Raw genomic sequence first — 24,737 nt, 5'->3', positions numbered from 1 at the left:
ACTACTAGTATGCAGGGATTTCACCTCTTTTAAGGTTCACCTCAGATACGTACATTATGTTCTGCCCATTCAGAACAAAGTCTCTAAAGCAAATCTTCCGCTTTGAGAACTTTTGGTTGAGCGCCCAGGCTTCATAGAGGCGTTTCAACAAGATTGAGGCTCCCTTGGCAAAGCTGAGATGTCAGCGGAGCATTTCATCTAAACTCAAAAACACTAGAAGAGCCTTTAAAACCAGGAGCAGAAATGTTTCCCACATCTTGTTGATGGTTGCAAATTGGAACTTGGTTTGTCAAGCTTCCAGATGGAATTTAAGAAAAAAGGCCTATATCTGTTGCAGAAAGGAACTTGAGGGGAGTCATTAAACAACATATTGACACCCCCATTTCCAACACGTTACTAGAAAAATAGATTCCTGTCAAATGGGTCTGCTTCGAAGGTGAAAACTCGAAATTCTTTCATGTGGTGGGAGAATAATGCCCCTCATTTCATCTCTTGCCGATTGACGGGGTTCATCAATCAATGATTATGAAACCAAAGCAGCTATAATCTGGAGAACATCCAAATCAGAGTGCCTATCTTTGATCTTTGTGAGCTTCTTCAACATGTTAAGGATCTTGGTTACCTCCCGAGCCCCTTCTCTAGATAGTCGATTGATAATGTGGTCAAGCTTCCCTGGACTGTTCCCCAGATGGCTTTAGTGGGTTGTTCATTGAGAGATGCTAGTTAATTATTAAAAAGGATTTTAGAACCTTCGTAATGATTTTCAGGATCCTGCCATTCTTCAAACCACGCCAAAAGATATCACACTTGACCTTTAGGCTTTGTTCTGTTAATAGGGATTCGTTCCCCACATTGAAACCACCCCAAAAAACCCTCACCGGCCCCTTCCCCACCAACCCCTGCACCTTAAACTTTGTTTGGTTACCACACAGGGAATCAAACAGATACATGCAAAATACAAACAAATAGATACATGCGAAGACTATTAGGCCGGGCCCAAGCTAGAGACCAGCCATGGAGTTCAATTAATGTAATCACAGCTACAAACTGCAAGACCAAAAGAAAATGATATACAACATTATCACAATTTTAAAACATTTGAATGTATTTCTCCTTTTCTCCACTTGACTTTGGGAGTTTTTGGCCTCTTATAATGAAGTGGAAAACAGATCCTCAAGCCACGTAATGCTTGCAAAACCATGGAAATATTCACAAGTTAGCCTAGTACCTAGTAAGACAAGTCAGGAATAGAACAGATTTATGACTCACAACCACTAACCATGATGGCGATGAATGGTAATGACATTCATCAGGACCCCAATGAAAGCGATGTATCAGCAAAGGTCACAACTAATACATGATTTTTACAAACCATTCAAGGGACACTGGATAAGAACCAACTCAAAAAAAAGCACTCCAAGAAAAATCGCTAGTTCAAAGTACTAAAATGAATCATTATATTCTTCACGTACTATTGTTTTTTATGCTGCGCAGGGTAAAATACACATGTATCTTGGAGACAATGGAGAATGAAGTACTCCTTCCGCAAAGAAATATAAGAGCGTTTGGATCACTAAAGTAGTGATCTAAACACTCTTATATTTCTTTACAGAGGGAGTATTGATTAATTAGATGATGTATGATCTGTTGCTTGAGACTTGTACTGCATGCATTTTATTAATTTTGTTCTGCTACCAACTATCTGACTCATACATTTGTAAAAAAGTATACCTATTAGCTACAAACCAGATGCATCTGTTTTATTCTCCGTGAGCCTTCATATATACCTATTAAATGATTTGATAAGCTTGGCAGTTCAGCATTTCCCTCTAACGAAGCTACTTGATTCGGATAATTTGAATCACTGGTCCTTTAGGTTCTGCTGAGATCAGATGTTGCCAAAACTTAAGAATATGTCAACAATAGAAGTTGAAGGCGTGCCATTAAAAATTAATGGGCCTATTAGTTTTGTCGAATAGCTGAGGTTGATCAACTTCTGAGCTTTTGGTCCAGTTTCCACAATGATGAAGCTAATGTTAACTGTTTGAGCCATGCAAAAACAGTGTGATATCGCTATTTTTTTCCTGAAAGAATAGTACACATTTGTGTGACCGATGACATTCATTGCACTGCAGGTTTCTAGAGTTACATTCTGGTGGATGAGATGTTGGAATGGCATCTTGGGTTCCATTTTCATATACTCCACGTGGCCAGAAATTGAGCCTCTATTTAGCATGCACGATGGTGGACTGTGAAGTGGACTATGTTGGAATTAATCGCATAATTTGCTATCTAGTTTGTGTACACAACTTGTCAGCCGCTGTGAAGGCGTTCAATAAATCAGTACGTTGTGGTTCATTTGCTGTATTGCACATTAATGCAAGCCCATATGTTGGTTGATCTTGCTTGCATTTTGAATGTGTGCTCATTTTATCGCTGCTTTATATCAAGTTCCATGTTGTATTAAATTATGAACCGTATATGTCACATATCTTTTTGAGGGAAACATCATGACTAGCTTTATTGACCACAAATCAAAAATACATCGTCCACGAGCTTACTAACGAAAAAGTTAGGTGGCTCATCAGTACAACTAAATGAAGCCTTATTACGATAACAATAATTAGCATGCACATGCGCAACTTTATTAGCCGAACGGAAACAATGTTTAAAAGTGACATTCCCTATTGAACAAGCAGTATCCACACACTAAGCGAAGACCGCAGTTGCCACATCCCACCATTGTGACTGCCCAGTACAAAATTCTAGTATGATTTGGGAATCAGACTCGGCTTCCACTCGGTTGAATCCTAGAAAGTTTGCAAAGTTCAATCGATCACTCATTGCTATCACCTCAGAGATAATAGCATCAGCCGAATGGTGCAAAATTCCACTACGATTTGGGCATCAGACTCGGTCTCCACTCGGTTGAATCCCAGAAAGTTTGCAAAGTTTAATCCGTTGCACATTGCCATCGCCTCAGAGATAATAGCATCAGCCGCATCGTGGATGTAGTTATGAAAAAAGCTGCAGTGGGACTTGCCCCGGAGGAAGCCAAGGTGCGCTTTGATCCAAATATCACCAACCGAGATGTACTAATAGGCTATTGTGAACAAATGCCTGTTGCCTCCCTGAAACGATTGCATTGCTGGTACGTGTGAGAGGAACAAGTAGGGATGGTAGTTGGAACGCATTACTTTTCTGTATGAGAATGAAATAATTCTAAATTGCATATGCCTATGCTTAACCTGTCGCGCATCGCAGGATAGGAGGCTGGTCGGCGGCGAGGCTTGTAGATGATAGGGTGACTCGCGTCTTTTTCACAGAAGGAATTCAAGCACGGGCCGTATGATTCATGTTTATTTTCCTTGCTGGAAGATCGAGTAGAAGAAGGAAGGTGTCGGTGATAGGAAAGTTGATATTAGAAAAGGGGATGGGATAAGGAGGGTGTGGATTGCGTTAGATTGCTTGGCGTATGAATCGACCTCCTACGGTCCTATCCATCGTATGTGATTGCTATTCAGTATATTGAATTGCGTTATTAGACTAGAAAAAAGACCAGCAATAAAACTCATGGAACTAACCCACTCTAATCCTCCCTATTTGGATACTTTTGGGTTATTTAAGCCCCAACTAACCCAAACTAGCTCTAACCCCATGATCCAAGCAGGGCAACCAAGTCTCCAATGAGCCAACCAGGAACTAGCTAGTAGTTATTCGTCATGGCATAAGCACATGGCAGCACGAAACATAATCTTAGTCCTAATCCCAGCACATCGCAGAAGGTCATCCTTATGCTGCGCGCAGTGCAATCCACACACCAACCTGGCCGACGGCCAGAATTTTTTTTGAATATGTCATTGAGTTTATTGAAGACTTGAGCAAAACTAAGATTAATTGGAGAAGTATATGGTCTTTGGGTTCCCTTTATTGGAACTATGTTTCTTTTTATTTTTGTTCGAATTGGTCGGGTGCTCTTTCACCTTGGAAAATTATAGTCCCCCCATGGGGAATTAGCAGCGCCAATGAACGATATAAATACTACTACACTTCTGCTTCGGTACACCTCCAACACAAAGACGGCTCAGATTAGCCCATACCTCTTCATAAGTAAGGGCACGATAGTCATATTTTATAAACTCTTCATGTGTATGCTGAATTTTTTTGTTGGAAACACGTATACGCTGTACATGAACGGACGTGCACACCCTGCCGCGCTGGGCTGGGCCATTCAGCCTTTTCTTTTATGAAACCGCAAAAAATCATGCTTGCTGCAGGATTCGAACCTAGGTCATAATAGAACACTTGAAAAGCGCAAAATTTTCTGTTTGGTACTTTCTTTTTCTTTTTTGTTTATTAAATGCGTGAAGTTTTTTCAAAAATGACGACAAAATTTCAAATTCTTGATTTTTTCTTCCAAATCAGTGAACATTTTTTTCCAAAATTGATCAGTTTTCTTCACAAATTCGTGAACGATTTCGCAAATTGGCGATTTGTTTTTGAAAATTGTTGAAATTTTCTATAGAATTGACGAACTTTGTTTCTAAATCAATGATTTGTTTTTCAAATTTGTGATTTTTTTTCAAATTAATGAACTTTTCTTCAAAATCGATAAACTTATTTTGAATTTTGATGAACTTTTTTCAAAATCAATAGAAGAAACAGAAAAAAGGAAATAAAAAATAATAATATAAAAACCGAAGAAAAAAACAGCCCGGTTGAAAAGGGAAACCAAAGTCTTTCTTTTTAGCATTATATTTGACGCACTACAAAAGATGGAAAAAGAAAAACTTAGATCGTGATCAACAGAGGTTTCCGAGTAGGCGAGATGGCTCCGTGTAAGAGCACGTCGTTTCCCGACATGCTTGAAATGGCCCCAAATTTTTTTCATGCCTTGTATGACCAATTCAAGGCACCATGCCAAGTTGTTTTGGTTTTCGAAAAGTTTTGCATTTTTCAGAGTTTTCTCGGTAAAAAACGCCCGGTAAATGGGCGGACATGTCACAACTTGCATACGGTGTCAAAAGTCGTTCAAACCTGGCATGGATGACTAGCATGGTCATGCACACCTGGTCAAAAAGGTTGGGGTCATTTTAAGAATGTCCAAAAGTAGACCATGTTTAATGGAGGATGTTCGGGTTGGCTAGAAGACTCTACCTGAGGGTACATTGTTTCTCATCATCCTTCAAATGGCCTAATTTTTCCCACCTCCTTCTATGATCAAATCAAGGCACCATGTCAAGCTGTTTAAGTTTTCGATAATTCTTGCATTTTTAGAGTTTCCTCGGTGAAAAACTGGCTGATAAATGGACGGATTTGACACAACATGCATATGGTGTGGGAAATTCATTCAAACCTGACATGGATGCCTACCATGGGCATGCCCGCCTACTGGAAAAGGTTGGGGTCATTTCATGCATGTCCAAAAATATATCATGTTCAATAGAGGGTGTTCGGGTAAGCGAGAAAGGTCCATTTGAGGGCATGTTTTTGCGGCATCCATTAACTCACCCCAAATCTTTCCATGATCTTATATGACCGATTAAACACACCATGCCAAGTTGTTTTGGTTTTCGACAAATTTGATCTTTTCTTGAGTTCTCTCGGTTAAAAAAGGCAGATAAATGGTTGGACGTGTCGCAACTTGCATATTTTGTCAGAAATCGTTCAAACATGGCATGGATCCTTACCACGGGCATGCCCCCTGCCTGCAAAAGTTTGGGTCATTTAAAATTTTTCAAAACTAGACCATGTTCAATGGAGGTTGCACCCGGATGGGCATGCCCATGGTAGGCAACCATGCTAGGTTTAACAAATTCGGACACCGTATGCAAGTTGCGACATGTTCGACCATTTTATCGGTCTTCTTTACTAAGAAAACTCTAGAAAATGCGGACTTTGTCGAAAACCAAATCAACTTGGCATGGTGCCTTGAATTGCTCATAAAAGGCCGTGGAAAAAATTAGGTCCATTTCTTCTTCTTTTTTGCTGGGGAAATTGGGGCCATTTCATAAAAGCATTTAATAAAAAATTATAGAAAAAAGAATTTAAAATCATTAGTTTAAAAAGTTAGTTAAAACATGTATTTTGGTACTCAAAAAAGAGAAAAGTGAATTAACAAAATAAGAAATGAAATGAAAAAATAGAAAAGTAAATAAAACGCTTAGGCCTTGGCCTAACTAGGCGATGACATTGCTCCCGTCGGGCACGTGTGGGCCAGGTCCAAGAGCTCACGGATTTGAAAAGAGTTCATCAATTTTTTTACAAAATATTCATGGATTTGGAAATTTTAAAAAAAAGTTCACTAAGGAAATTTGCAAAAAGGTTTTCTCGGTTTTGGGAACCTCGGCTTCCCAGCCATTTTTTTCGGTTTTGGGACGTTCTCGGAGGTCGTGAATCGTGTTTTTTATTTTTATTTTTTATCTTCTCTCTTGTTCCATTTTTTGTCTTCTTTGACTTTTCGTTTATTCTGTTCATTGTTTCTATTTCTCATAAATTTATTTTTATTCAGAATTCAAATTTTGTTCATATTTTTCTAGAATTCCAAATTTGCTACTGTTTTTCAAAAAAGTTCATGTTTAAATTTTTTTTCTTTTGTAAATTTTTTTTTCGTGTTTTGACATTCTGAGCAAGTTTGAAAGGCATGAACATTTTTTTAAAATTTACGTACAATTTTAAAAAAATAAATATTTGGTATGTTATGAACAAAACAGGAAAACTAGAAACCCTAACGAAAACCGTGCAAAAAAAGAAACATAGACCAAAGAGTGAAGGTGTTGTGTTTTTTTCTTGGCGTTATGTCTCTCAAACAAGAAGAAGGAAACAATGTTAGTAGGAAAATCAGATATGCTAGCCCAGATGTGGTTCAAATCCAGCTGTGGACAACCATTTTTTGATGATTAAAACTAAAAAAACCTAAGTGGGCCGAGCCCAAGTGGGAGGGCTGTTCGCTGGATATTATATGAACCTACAACGTATACGTAGAAAAGTGAGTACAATTTGTGAAAGTCCATACTACCCTTTATACATTTTGTGAGGGGGGGGGTACCCAAGCATTGCTCATACTACTATTGCTTTAGCTTTACTCATGTCAACGACATATTTTTATGACGGACTTAGTAAAAAAGATTGAGCTATTTAGAGAAATATATTGAACCAACTCCAATCCTTTTACTGATTGACATCATACAAGATTTCACAAAACCATTATCGCTTAGCTTCCGACTTTTCGGGAATATATTTGCAGACGAATTAGTCGTCGTTATTCTTGTTTCTTTAGTCCCCTTTAGCTTGATGAAGATTGTTGAGGGGGCTAATTAGGGTTGAGGGACGAAGAAGATAAGTTATGCATGAAATCTAAGAAATCTTTGATATTCAACCATAATAATTAGGCGTTGAAAGTGCAACTATCCCAGGGTGGTTTAGGTAATTCCTACAACATATAGCTCATTGAGCTAATGCTATTTCAAGATAAATATTTCAGGAAAGCTCAATGATTGGCATGGCATGGATTAGAAAGTGGACCCCTCAAAATGCTAAGGACAAAAGATTGGTTCAAGCTCAAAGCACAAGACTACATTTTCATTTTAGTGATCCAAGATCACATTGAGTCCATAGGAAAAGCCAACACTATCAAGAGGGGGTGAGGTGTTGCTTAGTGAGTTTCTTGCTCAAAGTGCCTAGTGATATGCTCCAAAAAACCCTCAACTACTTTCTCACATCCACATATGTCCCAAACCAAAATTCAAACTCGGCCCCGCCGAAACTTTCTATCCGGCGCCACCGAGTTCAGTTGACATAGCCACTGCCAGAAACCCTAGTCTTTTTGGTCTCACCGATAGGGATCTCGGTCTCACCGAGATGGGATTGTAATCACTCTATTTCCCTTCGTCACGTTAAGGTCAAACCGAGATGAGCGACCGGTCCCACCGAGATTGCAATGCAAACTGTTTGTTTCCCTTTGTAACGTTTCGGTCCAACCGAGATGAGCGATCGGTCCCACCGAGTTTGCCTGACCAACTCTCTGTTAGTCTATTACCAAAATCTGTCTCACCGAGTTTGTGTAATCGGTCTCACCGAGATTACGCTATGCCCTAACCATAACCAAATCGATCCCACCGAGTTGACATGTCGGTCCCACCGAAAATCATAACGTTCACATTTTGAACTAAATCGGTCTGACCGAGTTCTCTGAATCGGTCCCACCGAGTTTGGTGATTTGTGTGTAACGGTTAGATTTTGTGTGGAGGCTATATATACCCCTCCACCCACTCTTCATTCGTGCAGAGAGCCATCAGAACATGCCTACACTTCCAACATACATTTTTTGAGAGAGAACCACCTACACTTGTGTTGAGGTCAAGATATTCCATTCCAACCACATAAATCTTGATCTCTAGCCTTCCCCAAGTTGCTTTCCACTCAAATCTTCTTTCCACCAAATCCAAATCCTGTGAGAAAGAGTTGAGTGTTGGGGAGACTATCATTTGAAGCACAAGAGCAAGGAGTTCATCATCAACACACCATTTGTTACCTCTTGGAGAGTGGTGTCTCCTAGATTGGCTGGGTGTCACTTGGGAGCCTCCGTCAAGATTGTGGAGTTGAACCAAGGAGTTTGTAAGGGCATGGAGATCGCCTACTTCATGAAGATCTACCTGAGTGAGGCAAGTCCTTTGTGGGCGACGACCATGGTGGGATAGACAAGGTTGCTTCTTCGTGGACCCTTCGTGGGTGGAGCCCTCCGTGGACTCGCGCAACCGTTACCCTTCGTGGGTTGAAGTATTCGTCAACATGGATGTACGATAGCACCACCTATCGGAACCGCGGATAAAAATCTCCGTGTCAACATTGCGTTTGCTCCCTCAAACTCCTCCCTTTACCTTCATATGCAATTGTTTTACATTCCGCTGCTATACTCTTAGAATTGCATGTGTAGGTTGATTGCTTGACTTGTGCAAAGTTGCTAAAATCTGCCAAGAACTAAAATTGGGAAAAGGCTAGATTTTTATTTGGTCAAGTAGTCTAATCACCCCCCCCTCTAGACATACTTTCGATCCTACAAGTGGCATCAGAGCTTTGGTCTCCATTTGCTTTGATTTCCATAGCTTTTGGTGGTCATATCCTTGGTTTCACAACCTAGGAGAGTATGGCGTCTAGCGAGGGAAATTACCACCGTAGAGGTCCTTACTTTGATTGTACAAATTTTGCTAGTTGGAAGCATAAGATGAAGATGCATATTCTTGGACATAACCCGTCCGTTTGGGCTATTGTGTGTATTGGCTTGCAAGGTGAATTCTTCGATGGGAGATAACCAAACCGTGAAGCTACCGCGGAAGAGTTGAAGATGCTACAATACAATGCTCAATCTTGTGATATTCTCTTCAACGGATTGTGCCCCGAAGAATTCAACAAAATCAGCCATCTTGAGAATGTAAAGGAAATTTGGGATACTTTGATTGATATGCACGAAGGTACCGATTCCTTCAAGGGATCCAAATTGGATGTGCTCCAATGTCAGCTTGACAAGTTCAAAATGAAGGATGGTGAAGGCGTCGCTAAAATGTACTCTAGGCTTGCTCTCATCACAATGAGATTGCGGGCTTAGGAAGTGAAGAGATGACCGATAGATTCATCATCAAGAAGATCCTAAGAGCCTTGGATGGAAAATATGATACCGTGTGCACATTGATCCAAATGATGCCCAATTACAAAGATCTCAAACCAACGGAAGTTATTGGAAGAATTGTTTATCATGAGATGTCACTCAAGGATAAGGAAGAGCTTCACAACAAGTCAAGTGGTGCTTACAAAGCCTCGTGTGATGCTCCCACATCATCAAGTGAGAAGCAAACCTTCAATTAAGAATTGAGTCTAATGGTTAAGAACTTCAACAAGTTCTACAAGAGTAGAAGCAAGGAAAGAAGTTCCAAGTCAAGGTCCTACAATGACAAAAGATCTTCTAGTCGTGAGCGTAATTGCTACAATTGTGGAAGACCCGGACACTACTCCAATGAGTGTACTTCTCCCTACAAAAGAAGAGAAGATTCTCCCAAAAGAAGGAGTAGATGAGAAGAATCACCATCAAGAGAAAGAAGGAGTAGAGATGATCGTTATGAACGAAGACCCTCCCGGAGAAGCAAGGATTCGAAAAGGAAGGACAAGTCATCAAGGAGCTACACAAAAATAAGACATCAAGCTCATGTTGGTGAATGGGTATCCGGTTCCGACTCTGACCATCACTCCGAAAGAAGTTATCACTCCAACTCCGAATATACTCAAGATGAAGGTGTTGCCGGACTAGCACTTGTGACAACCAACTCCTACGCCATATTTGACTCACCTAATGAAGGAATTGGGAGATTCTTCATGGCTAAAGGTCCAAAGGTAACACACCCCGAGTATGTTGATTTCAATAGTGATGTAGATGATTTGCTAGGAGATGATGATTTACTTGTTGACAACTCTAGTTATGAAAACTATGATGAGCTTGCTATTAATCATGATAATCCAGATAATCCGAATGATGATGATAAGAAGGAGATTGAGCGTCTAACTAAAGAAGTAAACACTCTTAAGTTAGCTCATGAAACTACCTTAGAAAATCATTGAGAACTTTTAAAGACTCATGATAAGCTACGCTTTGAAAAGCTCAACCTTGAGCAAGAACATGAGTTTTTAAAGGCAATCAATGATGATCTTCACAAGAAAAGTTCTTCTTACATTGCCAAGCGTTTACTCTTGTCTACTTACATGCCTCAAGTTAAATCTAGCAACAAGAACAAGAAAGATTCTTCATCTAGTAACAACAACAATCATGCTAAATCCAATGTTGTTGCTTCTAGTAGTTCTCTTGATTCCACTAATGATTCTCTTAGCCAAGTTACACTTGAGCAAGAAAATAGCTTATTGAAGGGAATTATAGAGAAAGGTGTTTACAAGAGCCTTGCCGGAAGTAAGCAATTTGAGGAAATTGTACGCAAGCAAGGAAGACACCAGAAGAATCAAGGTGTTGGTTTTGAACGAAAGTTCAATGCCAATGGAGTTGAGTGGGAAGAAGATCAATACCCCAAGACGAAGTTTGTTCCTCAACAAGACAAGTATGATCCTACTTCTTTCAAAGGAACACAAGCTCAAGATGATCTTCCACCACAAGACCACAAGCAAAAAGGCAAGGACAAGCTTCAAGAGGAGATTGATGCATTTGAAGAAGCACCCAAGGCCTTGGTCAAGTGGATTCCCAAGACTACATCAAGTACGACTACAACTCCAAGGATTCCCATCAAGATGGTGTGGATCCCGAAGAAGAAGAACTAGAGAGTTCTTGAGGGTGACTCCGCCAACATACTTCACTCTTATCATTTTGGCGAGGACAAGTGCAAACAACTTTCATATCTTGCACTAGTTCAAGGAGTCACAAACCCTCTAGTTGGTAAGACAAGGGACAAGGTAACCTAATGCTTTCATGGACATCATCTTGTGTACACATCACTCTATGTCTATGGATATCCTTGTTTGTTCCTTGTGGGACTAACCCGTGTAGGTATTGAAAGTGCAACTCATTCCAATGGATTGCTCCGAATGATCTACATCAACATTGATCATCCACATCTTCAACACCTACATGAAGTCATCATTGACAAAACCCAAGGTTATTTCATCCCTCTAAAGGGGGGATATCACATCTAGGGGAGCTTTACACTAATCAATTGAGCTAAAGCAACTCTAATGATGTGAGCACAACAATGCTTTATGTAAAAGTGGCAACCCCACTCGTGCTTAAACGATGAGTATGACCTATGATCAAATGCTCTCATTTGACTCCTAAGTCAATATACTCATATATAGATGACCTAGTCATCGCCAAATTGCTTGATAGATGCTAGAGTGTTTGTGCATGCTTTGTCACATATTTCATTTTTCAGTTTATTGTGTGAGCATGTTGGATGTATATTTTACTCATTCAAGGACATCCATTTGTTGCTTTGATTGTTTGGCTTTTTCTCTTTTGCCAAATGGATGGACCAGAATGCCTAAGAACTCCCTCTAGCTATCTATGCTTTTCTCTCTCAAACTCTATTCATGCTACATCACAAAGTTTGATCAAGTCAGATTCGAACCACTCTGTGTGAGGAGCACTCGGAGTCCCCGATTCGTCATAGACTTAAACTTCCAAAACCTCTTTGTGCATTTCGGTCTGAATGATTCATCCTTTTCGGTCGTACCGAGATCACTAAGTTGATCTAGGTTTTAAATATTGGTGCAACCGATTAGAACCTTTCGGTCACACTGAGTTGCAGTAACTGCCTGCAGTTTTGCATCTCGGTGCCACCGAGTTGTTCCACTTGGTCACACCGACAGGGCCAGGTTATATATACCGATCGGTCAAATTTTGGAAACTTTTCCGAAACCCTTCACCCGCGCGTAACCTGCTCTGCTTCTTCGGGTCTCCGGATCGTCTTCTCGCCGCCAGCAACCTCCCGCCGCTGGTCTCCGCCGCCGTCAATGGCAATCTGCTCCGCCGTTGCCGCCGTAGCGAACACTCGCCGCTCTAGGGTTAGTGTTTGATCCCTTGTGCTGTCTTTTCCACTCTGATTCCTAGCACAAGGTCAATGCCATGTTTCTTGCCATGATTGAGATTGATCCATCCAGCTAAAACTTCCTTAGGTCTAGATTGATTCGAAAATTTTAGGGTTAGCTCTCCGCAGAACTCATCTCGGACCGACCGAACTATAGAAATCGGTCTCACCGATTTGGCCTTGGCCATTGCACATGCGCTCTTCGGTCTGAACGAAACGTGCAAATTGGTGTGACTGAGTTCAAGATTCTGTGAAACCCTAGCAATCTCAGTGCCACCGAACTGTGACTCGGCCCTACCGAGTTCGCTAGTTCAGGTTCCAAGTGTTGCTTCGGTATCACCGAGTTTGTCAATTCAGTAGCTCCGAGATCACTTCTGTAGAGAACTAAAACTAAGCTTTTTGACTCAATTGTTTTGCAAAATTCCTGTACTTTGTCATGCTCATCTTCTCTACCTCATCTATAATCTATTCACAGGGTCTACTAACAGTTTGCATGCAAGATGTCTGACCAAAGTGACAGCTAGAACAAGTTTGAACAGCAGGTGTAGATGAGTGAGGGTTCTGATCCCTCTAGCAGCTATGATGAGGGCAGCAGGAGCACACCTAGTAACTTGCGAAAGGCAGCTACCAGGACAAGGAAGAAGAAAACTTCTGACTCAGGGGATGAAGATTATGTGGCTATTGAGGATGATGCCACTTCAAGGAAGAAAGTGCTGAAAAAGGAGTATGGCACAACTGCTGCAAGTAAGCCAGGAATGAAAACAAAGGCTCCAGCAAGAAGAGTTCCAATGTCAAAGCCAAGGAAAGTTGCCACAGGTGAAACCATGAAGTTCACCATTGAATCTGAAGAAGAAGCAGCTAGTGAGGATAAGAAGAAGAAAAGGGCAAGAACCACTACTGCCAAAGTTCTTGGCAAGCCCTCAATGAGGAGAGATTCAGAAGAAGAAGAAGAACAGGAGGATGCTGCACCAGCACCCAAAGCTTAGAAGTTCATGGGAGATGCAATCAGATCAGGGGCTGCTCCATCTAAGCCAAAAACTGCTCCCAAGGCTGCTGCTCCAGCTCAAAAGCCTAAACCCAAGTGAAGCACTAGAAACATTCCTGCTGAGGAGAAAAACAAGGCCACAGTGCCTCAAGTTGAAGAAGAAGATGATGAATCCCAAGTGCTAAGGAAGCTCAAGCCCAAGATCCCTGACCACAATGATGCACATCCTGTTGCAGAAAACATAAAAATCAGGAAGGATGCAGGACTGAGGTTATAGAGACAGTCTGATCCATATGCTGTCAGGAGAAGGACTGATGTTGACTACAGGTTTCACACTAAGGAACAACAAGAATTTTATGAGACAATTTTGCTTGACAAGAAGCCCATTGTGGTGACATGAGATAGGTTGCCTGGGAGTACATCAAGAAGAATGAAGATCACTATCCAGGAGTATGTGACTGCTTCAAGGCATGTGGAGTTGATACATTTGTTGCCCGGAAGCTCACTAAGTGGAATGATGAGCTGATCATGCAGTTTTACTCCACTGCCCACTTCTATCCAGATGGAAGGATAGCTTGGATGTCTGAAGGTACAAGGTACCAATGCACTGTTGAAGAATGGGCTCAGTTGATCAATGCCCCGGAATAAAATGAGGACGAATTGGATGTTTATGCTGAGAAGAAGAAAGACCACAACACTATGGCACGCATGTACAGACAGATCCCAGATGATGCTTTGGAGAATCACAACTTTGGATCTTTCCACTTCTTGTTATCTGGTCTGCCTACCATAAATTGGATCCTAAGGCACACTTTGCTACCCAAGTCAGGTGATCACAAGATGATCAGAGGACATGCTATTTGTCGTGGAATTGTCACGGCAAATGTCCTCGAGCTAGGACTTAGTCGTGGAGCCATCGCAACTAGGAAGCTTGAAGGGGTTAATGTGGGACAAGGAACGCGAGGGTTTATACTGGTTCGGCCCCTTTCGGTGAAGGTAAAAGCCTACGTCCAGTTGAAGTGGTATTGATTAGGGTTACGATCACCAGGGAGCTAAACTGCTATGCCCGGCTCTCGTTGAGATTGTTCTTGTCCCTAAACCGCTGCCGGGTCATCCCTTTATATAGGGAGGCTGACGCCCAGCAGCCCTCAGAGTCCCGGCCGGCTCATAAGAGTGTCCGGCTCGGACTCTCAATCATACTTGCCTTGCACTAGAAGTTCTACCATAATAATGATTGTAACTACGGGCCTTAAGCCATATCCGGGTCTTAAGCCCATCTCTGGCCCACCGTCTTCAAGCTTGGCTCCGGGTTTCTGGTAATGACCATTGGAGTAACCCGGCCCCTCCTGGCGGGTGACTCTAAGGTCTATATCCTCAACATTAGGCCCCAGATTGATTTGAGCCGGCTCATGTCAATCTCCAACTCTTCCAACAGAAAAAATCTCCGGCTTACCTTTCATGTGAAGGCCATAACCCGGCGTGACGTCATCCTCTGGACTCCGGATAATCCGCCGTGACGTCATCTTCCATTAAGCCCGTTTTTTACTCCACCAGATCCGCAACGGATCTTTGCTTTTACTGTCGTCTCAAAAATCGAGGCGTCGTGGGGGGGGGGGAGATAACCACGCCACGGTCTCCTTGATTCTCGCGCCCGCTTTATGAGCTCGCCTTATAAATAGGCCGGCCCGACGGGCTTATCTGCCACTCTTCTTCCTCCTCGCGCCGCTGCCTCTCTGCTTGAGCTCGCACTCCGCCGCCGTCGTCTCGCCTCCGGTCTTCATCAACCTTGGCCGCTGCATCACCCTGACTCGGACCAGACAAACGGCGGCGACTCCCGCATATTTTCAGCTCCGGAAAGTCCTCACTACCCCGTAGAGTAGATCTGCAGTAGGGTTCATCCACGTTCTTCGTGTTCGTCACCATTGCCCGCAAGCTTCGGTAGTTCTCCTAGTTACTGCCCCTGCTTGATCTTAGGCCTGCATAGAACTAGTGCGGTGGTTGTTTGAAGATCCATTTCACACGCAAGTAGCCTTCCTTGTACTGCATAAGAACCTTGTCCGAACCCAAGAACTCCCTCACTTTGGTTTCTAGGTCTAGAAATTTTTCTTTTGCCCGACCATTTTGATCCAAAAAAGTTACTGCAATGTGTGAAACCTGTTTTACCACACTTAGTAAAAACTGCAACCATTGAATCTTGGTGGCTTACAATTACGGCTTAAAGAAACCACGCGCCGTAGAATCTTCCGACTTAAAGAAAACCATGCTTCGTAGAATCCTCCGGCTTAGCTGAGTATATATCATTAGTCCCCTTCATAGGCCGCCACCTTAGTTTTGAACTGTAGATCTCCGGCTTATAATTAACCCGGACGTTTTTCCTTTTTGTCATAGACCGCCAACTTTCACCATGCCTCCTAAGGCTCCCATCACTTGCAACTGGATGAGGTCCAACGTCACCAACGAGACCCTAGCAAATTTTGTTAAGTCCGGATATCTGCCTAAGAAGGAAGTCATGTCCTACCATGCCCCTGACCCGTCAGAAGAGAGACCACAGCCAAAGGACGGGGAGGTAGTGATTTTCGCAGATCATATGAGCCGGGGCTTCGCACCGCCCGGCTCAAAGTTTTTTAGGGACGTGCTCAACTTCTTCGACTTGCGGCTTCAAGATATAGGACCCAACTCAGTGTCCAACATCTGCAATTTTCAAGTCTTCTGCGAGGTTTACCTTGGAGAAGAACCTAGTCTGCTGCTCTTGAGAGAGCATTTTTACTTAAACCGCCAGAACGAGTGCGCCAATGGGCCAAGTCTGGAATTAGGCGGTATCTCCATCCAGCGTCGTAGGGACTGCCTTTTCCCTTACGCAGAGCCGCCGAGCCACCCAAAGGACTGGAACATGACTTGGTTCTACTGCCAAGATACATCCCCGGCTGATGAAAGCCCGCTGCCCGGCTTTCGCCCAACACGTCTGGAGCCGACTCACCCATTGTCGGACAAGTTGACTCAAGCGGAGCGCCAGCCTCTGCTCCCCACTATCAACCGGATCAAGGCTCTCCTGGGCAATGGTCTGAATGGAATTGACCTGGTCCGGGTCTGGATATCATGGCGGGTGATCCCATTAAGCCGCCGCCCCGGCTTAATGTGTGAGTACACAGGACGAAAGGATGACCCTCAGAGACACAGCCGCAATGATCTTCCAGAAGACGTTGCAGAGGAGGAGACCAATGCTCTTTTAAACGAGAGCCTGGCAGACTGCGGAAGGACCGGGTTAGACCCCTTCTGCAAGACCAACCCAGCCCCAGCGGTAAGCCGCTGTCTTTAACTTTTTATCTTCTTCTGCATATAACCTTCATCTGAATCGTTTTAAGAATTCATCATTGTATTTTTCAGGCTGATGATAAGTTCTGGTGGGTCAAATATGACCATGAGGCGGCCAAGAAGGCCAGGAAGGCGAAGAAAGCCGCCAAGAAAACCGCCCCTCGCAAAAAAGGAAGCAGACCTACTGCTTCGGAGCTGATGCAATTAAGCGACAGCTCCGAGTCAGAGGTAACCCCTAAGCCTTTAAGTTTTTGCTGTATTTATTGTTTGTTGCTGTCCGCCTTATCAACACTTGCTCATTGACAGGATGACACCGGCACCAGTAACCCGGTGGTTGAAGAGGTAATGTCACTTTCCTCCGACTCGGAGCCCTTGCCACAGCTGAAAGTCCGAAGGGTAACCCGGAAAGTAAGCTTTTCACATCCTTTAGCTCATCAAGACCCTCAATTTATTTTGAAGCGACAGGTTCATGAAAGCTGGCGTCACACCCGGACCAATAAGGACACCGACCTCTCCGCCGGGTTACCCGACGCAACAAGGAAGCGCCGAACTGAGGTTTGTTCCCACTTATACCCTTTCCATCAGTTGGCGGGTGTTATCCGTCAGCCGCTCAATTCTTCTGACTCCAATTATCAGGAGACCTCCCCTTCTTCGGGTGACTACATGCAGTCGAGTCTTCCGACTTTCAAGACCGCGCCCGGGTAATAACAACCATCTCATATTGTACTTGTCCTTATTTACCATTTATGTGCTTTAACACTTCTGTCCTTCCAGTCCCCAGGAAAAACTCACCAAAAGAGCGAAGAAGACCAGATCAGCCGGAGTGCCGGACTTGCCTGAACCGGAGGTGACGGCTCAAGAACCGCCAGCTGCCTCCGCCCCCGAAGCCACCACTCCAACGGACACGGCACCTGAGGCCACTGCCCCAACTACCAAGGCAACGACCGAGGCTTCGGTTAACCCGGAGGCCTCCGGCTCAGTTCCACCAGCAGACGACCCGGACGTGGTAATCACCCGGACAGAGTTTGTTGAGCCGGGGAGACCGACCGTGCTGGCCAAGTGCTCCGCTAAGGGGGAGTTGCTGCAGCCCCACCGGGCGAGTCTGGACCTCTCCAACTACACCAACCTGAGCATTGGAGAGCTCGTCTCTGGCTACATCAACCAAGTACACAAGTGCCGGGACGCCGAGGTTGCCATGGTAACCCAGATCCAGCAAAAATCTGAGGTATCCTTCTGCTATCTTCTTACTTACTGCATAGCTACTTTTTCCATGCTAGCCCCCAAGTCGACGACTTATGATTGAATATGCTGTAGACTTAGGTTCCGGCTTACTCAATTGAGCCGGCAGTATGTAGATAGATACGTTTCAATGTGCATTAGCCCCCAAGTGCCAAGTGTCTTTGCTTGGAAAACGCTTGGGACTTATATAATGACTGTTAATAACCCGGAGATTTATGCATGCTATTGGCAAGAAGCTAGAGGCGGACCTTGCGGATCTCAAGAGCCGGCTGAAGACGCAGGAGATGGAGACCCGGAAGGCAAACACCAAATTTGTATCCAGCATCGCCGCTCAAGAGAAGCTGAAGACAGAATTTGATGCTGGGCGGAAAGCCTGGGCCGAAGAGAAGGCCGCACTGGTGACCCGGGCGGAACAGGCGGAGAAGTCTCTCTCTGAGAAGACCGCCGAACTCTCCGGCCTAAAGCGCCAGGTTTCCCAAATGGTGGCCGCCATCTTCGGTAAGTCGCCTCACCGGCTTTCACCAATGTTAGAATGTTTACATCTCATGATTCATCCTTGTCGCCGACTTACCTGATTCTGTTAAACAGGTCCCAGAAGTGTCAACCTCAACCAGAGCATGGTGACCAAGCTAAAGGCCGTGTATACCCTGGTGGAGCAGCTCTACACCGGGTCACAGCGTGCCTTAGCTGTGGTGGCCCTATCCAACGAGGTGCCGACTCACCTGGCAGAAGTCCTGCGCCGGCTCGCCGTTCTGCCTCAGCGGATCCAAGAGCTGCGACGTGCTTCTGCAAGAGCCGGAGCGATCGCCGTGCTGAGCCGGGCCAAGGCATTCCTGCCGGAGTTAGACCCGGCGGACATTGCCCTTGGCTATCCAAGCCTGAAGGAAGACGGCTCAGCTTTCGATTAGAAGGACTTCGCGGCGTGCGTGAAGGCTATACGCCCGGTGGCCACCCTCATCGGGAACGACACAGATCTGACCAAGTACCAGCCGGGTTATGACGCGGAGAATCAGAGGATTCCAACCCCTCGCTATGAAGCCCTCAACCTGATCCCGCCGGCTCGTCAGCACACCTTCGCCCCAGAGATTGACCCGGCCGGGTTAATTGACGAAGAAGCCCAATTTGAGGCTCTCAGCGGCATCGACTGGAAGTCGTCAACCTTCCAGGTCTTGGGATCAGCCGGAGGAGAGGATAGGAACGAGCCGGAGACTTCCACTCAGCGGGCATCGTAACTCAGCTGGCGGTTTAGTTACCAAACAATGCTCCACCCTTTTTAGACTTGATGAATTTTGTAATAGAGTAGGTGCAACAGTCTATCTCTGCCGTGCCATCGTGCACGTATTGAATGCCAAGGTCTTTTGAAGTTGTCTCTTTGATGTTTCTCCGGGTCATAATTATCCCTTTGTTTTTCTCAACCTCAAAGAGGTGCCTTTAAGTATCCTGCATAGAAAGGCAAATCACAAGTCTTGAGGTGGCTTACCGCCCTGAGAATCAGGTGTTTTGGATAGATAACCCGGAATATGAATCAAAAAAAAACTGGCCCTCAATTATGTCCTTCACACAACCGTAATAACATACTTAGCAGCCTGTGAGCATACTTCCGGTTTAGATAACCCGGGTAACAAGGTTGGTACCTTAACTCCGATTTACTTGCCTTAATGATGCCCATGATGTTCAACTAACACTGTAAACCAAAGTTAAGCCGGCAAAGTGAAACCCGGCCGTACACATCTTGATATAATCAGAGTAAACTTGTGATAAACAGAAGAACTTAGGGGCTTCCGGTTCGAATACGACCAGAGACCCGGCCCAAAGGGGTTAAGCTAAGATTCGGATACAATCATATAGCCCCCAGTGGGTATGGCGATGCCAATCAAGAGGGTACCGACAGCTATGTTCTCTTTGGTTCGAATACGACCCATGTTTGAATAGGAAGCCCCCAAGTGATTTTAAGAATTGTTTAACGATGCTGATTCAGATACGATCCACGTCGGTTCTCAGAGGGGTTAAACTATGATTCAAATATGACCAAAGGTAACCTCCCAATGAGCTCGACACTTTGCCAATCAAATGGGTATCGACAGCTATGTTCTCTTTGGTTCGAATACGACCCATGTTTGAACAGGAAGCCCCCAGGTGACCTTACTGTTTATGGCTAGATTCGAATACGATCATAAGCCGGATCCTCCTTTAAGTCATCATGTAATCTTATAACAAAAACAACACGTGCATATTTGGAGGAGAAAAAAGGACAGAGGTTCTGCTTTATTGCTTATCATAATATATACATGGCTGAGAGAAATATGTACACCACAAGAGCCGGATGCTCAAGTGTAGTAAGGCCGAAGCTGAGCTATGTTCCACGGCCGACGGGTCTCTTCCTCCGACTTACGTGAATCTTTGTGCTCCCGAATGTCAATGAGGTAATATGACCCGTTGTGCAAGTTCTTGCTGACCACAAAGGGCCCTTCCCAAGGTGGGGATAATTTGTGTGCATCTGTTTGATCCTGGATGAGCCGGAGCACGAGATCGCCTTCCTGGAAGACCCGGCGGCTATGATAACGGCGCAGGTCTTGTTGGTAAATCACTGAACGGGCTGCTGCCACATCACGCTGTTCGTCCAACAAGTCAAGAGCATCTTGGCGCGCCTGTTCATTATCCGTCTCAACATAAGCCGCCACGCGAGGTGAGTCGTGACGGATGTCACTGGGGAGGACTGCTTCTGCTCCATAAACCATGAAGAAAGGCGTAAAGCCTATAGACCTGTTAGGAGTAGTGTTGATGCTCCATAATACGGAGGCAATTCCTCCACCCAACAACCCGGCGTCCGTTGCAAAGGGACCAAAAGCCGGGGCTTGATGCCCTTCAGAATCTTCTGATTAGCTCTCTCAGCTTGACCATTGGATTACGGATGAGCCACTGAGGAAACATCAAGTCGGATATGCTCTCGTTGACAAAACTCTTCCATGGCGCCTTTGGAGAGATTGGTGCCATTGTCAGTTATAATGCTGTGCAGAAAGCCAAAGCGGAAAATCACATTTTTCATAAATTGAACCGCCGTGGCTGCATCGCACTTGCTAACTGGCTCAGCTTCCACCCACTTTGTGAACTTATCCACTGCCACCAAGAGCTGGGTCTTCTTATCCTTGGACCTTTTAAAAGACCCAACCATATCAAGCCCCCAGACCGCAAAGGGCCAAGTGATTGGGATCATCCTCAGCTCCTGAGCCGGTACATGAGCCCGTCGTGAGAACCTCTAGCAACCATCACATTTACTGACCAAGTCCTCTGCATCAGCATGAGCCGTCAACCAATAAAAACCATGACGGAAAGCCTTGGCCACAAGGGACTTTGAGCCGGCATGATGGCCACAATCCCCTTCATGGATATCACGCAAGATCTCTTGACCTTCCTCAGGGGAGACACAACGCTGAAATGCTCCCGTAACACTGCGATGATGCAGTTCGCCATCGATAACGATCATTGACTTAGCCCGCCGGGTTATTTGCCTGGCCAAAGTTTCATCCTCAGGCAACTCGCCCCGGGTCATATAAGCCAGATATGGCATTGTCCAGTCTGGTATGACATGAAGAGCCGCCACCAATCGTGCCTCCGGGTCAGGAACAGCCAGGGCTTCCTCTGTAGGCAACTTAACCGAAGGGTTATACAGGACGTCCAGGAAAGTGTTAGGCGGCACCGGCTTTCGCTGAGTGCCTAGCCGGCTTAGAGCATCAGCCGCCTCGTTCTTCCTGCGATCAATGTGCTCTACTTGGTAGCCCTGAAAGTGCCCAGCAATTGTATCAACCTCGCGGCGATAAGCCGCCATGAGAGGATCCTTAGAGTCCCACTTGCCTGATACTTGTTGAGCCACCAAGTCTGAGTCACCAAAGCACCTTACACGGCTCAAGCTCATCTCCTTAGCCATCCGAAGACCGTGGAGCAAGGCCTCATACTCAGCCGCATTGTTAGTGCAAGGAAACATCAACTGTAGCACATAATGGAACTTGTCTCCTTTAGGGGAAGCCAATACAACACCAGCCCCTGAGCCCTCCAATTGCCTGGACCCATCGAAGTGAATAGTCCAATATGTGTTATCCGGCTTTTGCTCGGGCACTTGTGACTCTGTCCAATCATTGATGAAATCCACCAAGGCCTGAGATTTAACAGCAGTGCGTGGCACATATTTGAGACCATGAGGTCCAAGCTCTATAGCCCACTTAGCAATTCTCCCTGTGGCCTCTCTGTTTTGAATGATATCACCAATAGGGGCAGAACTGACCACAGTGATGGGATGACCCTGAAAAAAATGCTTAAGTTTCCGGCTCGCCATGAATACACCATATACCAGCTTCTGCCAATGCGGGTACCGCTGCTTGGACTCGATAAGCACTTCGCTGACATAATAAACCGACCGCTGAACCGGATGCTCCTTACCTTCCTCCTTGCCGCTACATACAGTAGTAAGGGCTCCTTATCAACCGGAGCAGCAAGGACTGGGGGCTCTGCCAGCTGCTTCTTTAAATCCTCAAAGGCGGTATTAGCTGCATCATTCCAGACAAAGTTATCAGTTTTCTTCATCAACTGATATAAGGGCATGGCCTTCTCACCCAAACGGCTTATAAACCGGCTTAAAGCAGCGATGCGACCCGCCAAGCGCTGAACGTCATTTATACACGCCGGCTTAGCCAGGGAGGTAATGGCCTTAATCTTCTCCTGGTTAGCCTCAATGCCTCTGTCAGAAACCACGAAGCCCAAGAGTTTGCCTGCAGGAACACCAAAGACACACTTGGCCGGGTTAAGCATCATCTTATAGACCCGGAGATTCTCAAAGGTTTCCCTTAAATCATCTATCAGGGTTTCCTCTTTTATGGACTTAACCACAATATCGTCCACGTAAGCGTGAACATTGCGCCCAATCTGTTTGTGAAGACAGTTCTGTACACAACGCTGGTAAGTCGCCTGTGCACACTTGAGTCCAAAGGGCATAGACACATAGCAGAAGGCTCCAAAGGGAGTGATGAACGCCGTCTTCTCCTGGTCCTTAACAGCCATCTTAATCTGATGATATCCGGAATAAGCATCCAAGAAACTTAAGAGTGCACAACCTGCCGTAGCATCAATGATTTGATCAATACGGGGGAGGGCAAAAGGATCAGCCGGACACGCCTTGTTCAAGTCCGTGTAGTCCACACACATCCGCCAGGTGCCGTTCTTCTTAAGTACAAGCACCGGGTTAGCCAACCACTCTGGGTGAAAGACTTCAACGGTAAACCCGGCCGCCAAGAGCCGGGCCACTTCTTCACCAATAGCTTTCCGCCTCTCTTCATTAAACCGCCGAAGGAACTGTCTGACCGGCTTAAATTTCGGATCAACATTGAGAGTATGCTCAGAGAGTTCTCTAGGTACACCTGGCATGTCAGAGGGTTTCCACGCAAAGATGTCCCTATTCTCACGGATGAACTCGATGAGCGCGCTTTCCTATTTTGGATCCAGATTGGCACTGATGCTAAACTGCTGAGATGAATCGCCTGGAACAAAATCAAGAAGCTTAGTTTCATCAGTCGACTTAAATTTCATCGCCGCCTCATTCTCCCTAGTCGGCTTTTTCAGAGAGGTCATATCTGTTGGGTCAACATTGTCCTTGTAAAACTTCAACTCCTCTGTAGCACAAACAGATTCTGCATAAGCCGCATCGCCTTCTTCACACTCCAGAGCCACTTTCCGGCTGCCGTGAACCGTAATGGTCCCATTGTGACCCGGCATCTTGAGCTGTAAGTACACATAACACGGTCGTGCCATGAATTTGGCGTAAGCCGGCCGTCCAAATATAGCATGGTATGGACTTCTTATCTTGACCACCTCAAAGGTCAATTTCTCCACCCTGTAGTTGTTCTCATCACCAAAAGCCACTTCCAATTCGATCTTGCCGACTGGATAAGCCGACTTACCAGGTACCACACCATGGAAGATAGTGTTTGACTGGCTGAGGTTCTTATCAACCAACCCCATACGGCGAAAAGTCTCATAATAGAGGATGTTGATGCTGCTGCCTCCATCCATGAGCACCTTTGTGAACTTATATCCTCCCACTTGAGGAGCCACCACTAAGGCCAAGTGGCCCGGGTTATCCACCCGGGGAGGGTGATCCTCCCTACTCCACACTATAGGCTGCTCAGACCACCGCAAGTAACATGGGACCGCCGGCTCAACAGCATTCACAGCCCTCTTGTGAAGCTTCTGATCTCGCTTGCACAAACTAGTGGTAAACACATGATACTGTCCACCGCTAAGCTGCTTTGGATTGGTCTGATAGCCCCCCTGCTGCTGCTGATGACCCTGGCCAGACTGTTGATTAAAACCCCCTTGACCGTTCTGAGGACCAGAATTTGAGCCGCCCCCCGGGCCATGAAAACCGCCGGCGCCTGAGCCGCCGGCACCTGAGCCGCCGACCGGGCCATTGTAGTTTTTAAAGGCCTTCATGATTGCACAGTCCTTCCATAGATGAGTCGCTGGCTTCTCTCTAGAGCCGTGCCTCGGACAAGGCTCATTATTCAACAGCTGCTCTAGTGAAGGTCCTGACCCGCTGCCTCGGGGAGGGGGCCTTCCCTTGCATCGCTGGTTGTTGC

Source organism: Aegilops tauschii, chromosome 6 (assembly GCF_002575655.3).
Source record: "Aegilops tauschii subsp. strangulata cultivar AL8/78 chromosome 6, Aet v6.0, whole genome shotgun sequence".
Lineage (NCBI taxonomy): Eukaryota > Viridiplantae > Streptophyta > Magnoliopsida > Poales > Poaceae > Aegilops > Aegilops tauschii.
Note: the sequence above shows the minus strand (reverse complement) of the source record.